Source organism: Bos mutus, chromosome 6 (assembly GCF_027580195.1).
Source record: "Bos mutus isolate GX-2022 chromosome 6, NWIPB_WYAK_1.1, whole genome shotgun sequence".
NCBI classification, from domain to species: Eukaryota; Metazoa; Chordata; class Mammalia; order Artiodactyla; family Bovidae; genus Bos; species Bos mutus.
Window position 1 is genome coordinate 46,218,181 of NC_091622.1, and position 6,266 is coordinate 46,224,446.

Consider the following 6,266-nt stretch of genomic DNA (forward strand, 5'->3'; position numbering starts at 1 on the left):
AGTAATGAAATAATTCCCATATTAAATTTTTTGGAAAGCATATCATGTTAATATGACATTTAAAAAATTTTAATATAGAGAACGCTGTACATAATTAATGTATACAACTTGATGGGTTTGGAGATAAGTATATATCTGTGATGGAGAAGAGTACGGCAACCCACTCCAGTATTCTTGCCTGGAGAATCCCATGGACATATGAGCCTGGCAGGCTACCATCCGTAGGTTCACAAAGAGTTGGACATGACTGAAGTGACTGAGCACGAATGCATATATCCATAAAACCATCACCATGATCTGTGCATTAACACGTCCCTTACCTTGAAAAGTATTTATTACTACTGTAATAATCTCATCACACTATTACTATGTGATGAGAACACCAGATATAAGATCTACCTTCTCAGCAAAATTTGAAGTATGCAGTATAATATAGTTAACCCTAGGTATTATGCTGTACAGGAGGTCTCTAGGACTGATTCATCTGTATAACTGAAACTTTATACCCTTTGGCTAATACCTCCCTGTTTCTCTGGCAAACTTCATTCTACTCTCTGTTTCTAAGAGTTTGACTATTTTATATTTATCTCATAATTGCTATCGTGACACTTAAAGCTTCATGCTTATTTAAAGTCCACACAAGGGAAAAATATCAATGCCATGTACATCTCATGATGTGCTCCGCATACATCTGTACCCTGTCAGAATGGCTATCCTCAAAAAAAGAAACAAAAAACAGAAATAACAATTGTTGGCATGGGTGCAGAGAAAAGGGAACCCTCGTACATTGTTGGTGGGAATGTAAATTGGTAAAGCCACTATGGAAAATTATGTATGGCAGTTTCTGAAAACACTAAAAATAAAAGCACCATTTGACCCAGCAATTCCACTCCTGGATATATATATATATATATATATATATATATGAAAAAACAAAACACTAACTTGAAAAGATACATGCTGCTCAGTGCTCACAACAGCATTATTTACAATTGTCCAGATAGGAAGCAACTTCAGCATCCATCAACTGATAAATGGCTAAAGAATATGTGGTGTGTGTATATATATATACACACACACACACAATGGAATACTACTTAACCATAAAAAGTAGGACATTTTGCCATTTGCAGAACATGCATGGACTTGGAGGGTGTTATGCTAAGTGAAATAAGTCAGAGAAAGACAAGTACTGTATGAAATCACTTATGTGTGCATGCCTGCTCAGTTGCTCATTCATGTCTGACTCTGCGATCCCATGTACTGTAGCCCACCAGGCTCCTCTGTCCATGGAACTTTCCAGGCAAGAATACTGGAGTGGGTGGCCATTTTCTTCTCCAGTGTATCTTCCTGACCCAGGGATCAAACCCACATCTCCTGTGTCTCCTGCGTAGGCAGGTGCATTCTTTACCACTGAGCCGCCTGGGAAGCCTGATGTCACTTGTATGTGGAATCAAAAAAAAAAAAAAAACACCACAAACTAGAGAATAAAGCAAAAAAGAAATAGATTCACAGATATGGAGAACAAACTTATAGTTCCCAGTAGGAAGAAGGAAGTGGGGAAAGGCAATATAGGGGTAGGGGGTTAAGAAGTACAAACTATGGTGTATAAAATAAGCTATAAAAATATTATACAACACAGGGAATAAAGCCAATATTTTATAGTAACTATAAGTGGAATATAATCTTTAAAACTGTGAATCAATATATTGTACACCTGTAACTTATATAGTATTGTACATCAACTGTACTTCAGTTAGCAGAACCCAGAATTATAAATTCTGCACTATAAACTAAAGGCAGTGCAAATGTGATCCTCAACTGCCTTAAAAAATGCAGCCAGTTATTCTGGGTAGGTTCAGTTCAGTTCAGTTCAGTCGCTCAGTTGTATCCGACTCTTTGTGACCCCACATGAATTGTAGCACGCCAGGCCTCCCTGTCCATCACCAACTCCCGGAGTCTAGCCAAACCCATGTCCATTGAGTTGGTGATGCCATCCAACCACCTCATCCTCTGTTGTCCCCTTCTCCTGCCCTCAATCTTTCCCAGCATCAGGGTCTTTTCAAATGAGTCAGCCCTCCACATCAGGTAGCCAAAGTATTGGAGTTTCAGCTTCAACATCAGTCCTTCCAATGAATACCCAGGACTGATCTCCTTTAGGATGGACTGGTTGGATCTCTTTGCAGTCCAAGGGACTCTCAAGAGTCTTCTCCAGCACCACAGTTCAAAAGCATCAATTCTTCTGCGCTCAGCTTTCTTCACAGTCCAACTCTCACATCTATATATGACCACTGGAAAAACCATAGTACTTTCCTTCAATCTAACAAGTGATGTTTTCTACCTCTTCTTGTGTAGAGCAGCAAGCATTGATATGTTCTCAGCTGGAGGTCTGATAAAGTGGAGAACTCACTAGTAATTCCTTAGCTAAGTCTTCATAGCTTGATTTCACTGCTTCAGGATGTCCAGACCACATCATCTGAAGTGTCTGTTAGAAATGCCAGTACTTAAGTTCCATCCTAGACTTGCTAAATTAGAATCTTTGGAGGAAGGACTGAGAACACTGCCTTTTTAACAAGCCCTCCCCACCATCTCAAGTGATCATTAGACACTCCAGATTTTAGGAAAACCCAATTTCCAACATAAACACAAGAATTTTAAATTGTCAAATAAAATAAATTTTCTTTTCTCTTTAACAATATTGGGGAAATGAGAAGTTCCAGCTGAGTTTCTCAAAAGAATTTAATTTCAGTTTACCCCCAAAAGTTTCACTGTTTTAAACATTTTAATGAAAATCCTTCTAAACTGTGTTATATAATGCACCATCTTCTCAAACAGAATATATTATACACATTAGGCAGCGTTATGGATGACTCAGGATCATTATTACAAATATCCATTATTATAAGAATAGCTTAAAAATTATGAAGTCTATAAAACTGTCTGATCCTGCCCTAAACTCTACAGCCAGCTGTGTTTTTATGATACTACATTTACTTTTTTGTGCTTTGTTTAGATTTTTTTTTCAGTTTTCTTCCTTGCCTGTAGGTAACTTTTATTAATGGTACCATTACTTTTTTTACTTTCCACATCACTCTTTAATAAGCTCTGGGAAAGCATGAGGAATTCTAGATGAGTAAAGTTCTTGTGTGGGTGTAAAGATCCGCTGGAATGCTTTCAGGTGTCATAAAAAGCCCCAACTCAGATTGACTTAAACAATAGGGGAATTCATTATCTCACATAACAAGAATCTTTGTTTTTGCATAGTCCAAATCAAATTGTATATACAAGTTTTACTCTGCCTTTTTTCACTTATTATATCACACCGTTTCCTTTCAGGGTCTGGTATATATGTGTTGAGCTTTCTGTGGTAAATGCATATGTTAGACATCATGTTAACTACTTCTAAATGTACAATTTAGTGGTATTAGATACATGCACAGTGTTGTAAAACCATCATCACTAACCATTTCCAGAGCCTTTCATCATCCCAAACTGAAACTACTCATGAAATGATAATCTCCTACTCTTTTCTCCCCAGACATTGGTAAGCACCATTCTGCTTTCTGTCTCTGTGAATTTGACTATTCTAGGTACTTTGTATATGTGGAATCGTATAATATTTGTCCTTTTATGTCTGGCTTGTTTCACTTAGCATAATGTTTTCAAAATTCATTCACAATATCAGTTCAGTTCAGTTGAGTCGCTCAGTCGTGTCTGACTCTTTGCGACCCCATGAATTGCAGCTCGCCAGGCCTCCCTGTCCATCACCAACTCCCGGAGTCCACCTAAACCCATGTCCATTGAGTTGGTGATGCCATCCAACCATCTCATCCTCTGTCGTCCCCTTCTCCTCCTGCCCCCAATCCCTCCCAGCATCAGAGTCTTTTCCAATGAGTCAGCTCTTCAAATCAGGTGGCCCAAGTATTGGAGTTTCAGCTTCAACATTAGTCCTTCCAATGAACACCCAGGACTGATCTCCTTTAGAATTGACTGGTTGGATCTCTTTGCAGTCCAAGGGACTCTCAAGAGTCTTCCCCAACACCACAGTTCAAAAGCATCAATTCTTCTGTGCTCAGCTTTCTTTATAGTCCAACTCTCACATCCATACATGACCACTGGAAAAACCAGAGCCTTGACTAGATGGACCTTTGTTGGCAAAGTAATTCACAATATAGCAGTATCAAATTTCCTTTTTAAAGCTAAATAATATTTCATTGTGTATATATACCATATTTTGTTTATTCCTTCATCTGTTGATGGACACTTCGATTGCTTCTACCTTTTGGCTATTGTGTATATCTCATTTTCTTTTTAAATTTCATTCTAAAATAAATTATACCTGGTTAGGTCCATTGACAGTATATAAGTAATTTTTTTCACAGCTTAGTTGCCATAATATTTTAAAACTCTGTTAATTAATCGGAGAAAAATGTCTTAGCATTGTTTTAATTGATATTTCTCCATTAGTTGGTCAAGTAGAGCATTTTCAATTGTTTATATTTCCACTTTTGTGAAATGTCTGTTCATGTTTTTCACCCATATATTTATATATATTAGAATCTTAAGATTTTTCTAACTGGAACAGTTTTTTACACTTAAAAATATTTCCCCAGTGTCAAATTTACTGTATATATTTTCTCAGTTTATTTTAGCCTTTTAATTTTGTTTAGGCTTGTTTTTGATACTGAAAATATTTTTTATTTTATTGTAGTCAAATTAATCATTTAGTACATTTGTAAATTATATAACTTATTTTAAGCTTAGAGAAGTCTTCCCCATCAAGAGCATATTTCTTCACTGATTTTTTTCATTCAACATTTTATCCATCTGGAGTTGGATATATGATGTAAGATGATCTAAGCAATTTTCTCGGACACTTTTTATGGCCACTCTTACTTATCTTTCTGCTACATTGGCTGCTAATCACTCTTTCTGAAACTATGTCTACAATTTACTGCTCACTGTTTTCCTGGTTCTTCCACATTCTTGCTGTTGGTTTTCAGGCTCTTTCCCTGCACCTTTTGCCTACCTGTTCCTAGGATTGATTTCAATCATTTGTTCTTCTCATGCTGTACATGCTATCTGAGTAATTAGCCCCTTGGACCCATATGTCAATGATACCCTCTCCCTATTTTTTAAAATCTTTGGCAGAAACTCTAGCCCAGATCTGTAAGTTCAGTCATTAGGTCATTTAATATTCACCAAATATTGCTTGAACATTTACTCTACCAGGCACTTTTTTAGGCTCAGGAGATAAAATACCTACTCTCACGGAACTTATAAGGGAGAGACTGACAATAGTCTAAGTACATACAATATACAGTATTTAAGGGCTATAGAGAACTGATGCAAGCAAGGAAGTTCAAAAGTGCCCATGGGTGAATGTGAGGGTTGCAATTTTAAACTGAGTGGTCCTGGAAGGCCTGGCTAAGAAGGGGACATATATGCAAGGAGCTGAAGGAGACAGATGAGGGAACAGCCATTGAGGACATTTGTTAGAAGAACATTCCAGGCAGAAGGAAAAGCAAATGCAAAAGTCTGAAGCATGTTGTACTTAGTTTGTTCCAGAAGGAGTGAGGGAAATTAAAGGCTTATGCAGATTGAATCAGGAGGAAGGCAAAAGAAAATGAGGGCAGAGATGCAATTGGGGCCAAATCATGCTGGGACCTGTCAGTCATTTATTGTCTTTACTCCAAGGAAAATTGTCTGTTTGAGAGTTTTAAGGAGAGAAATAACATGATCTCTGGCAGATGTGTCGAGAATAGACTTTAGGAGAGCATCGGCAAAGCAAGGAAGCCAGTTAAGAGTTGGTTGCAATAATCTAGGCGAGAGGTGATGATTGCTTGGACCAGAGTGGTAACTGTAGAGGCGATGAGAAATTGGCAGGGTCAACAGGATTTACTGAGTGCTTAGATGTGGGAGTATGAGGAAGGATCTCAGTTACTGACTAAGCTAGGGACTAGAGAGAAGCAGGACTGGGCAGAATGTCAGGAGCATGGGTTTTGAACATGTGGACTGGAGATGCTAATTAGAGATCCAAGTGGAGATGTCAGTATGAGTCTGGAGTTTACAAGACAGCTCTGAGCTGGAGAAATTTGGGATTCATTAAAATATGATGGCATTTAAAGCTATGAGACTAGATGAAATTATTAAAGAATGAATATAGCTAGAGAAGCGTTCTGTGCACTGAGCTCCAGGCACTCTGTATATGTATAAAATCACAATTTTCATAGAACAGAGGAATAAAAACTGAGAGGAAACAGCAA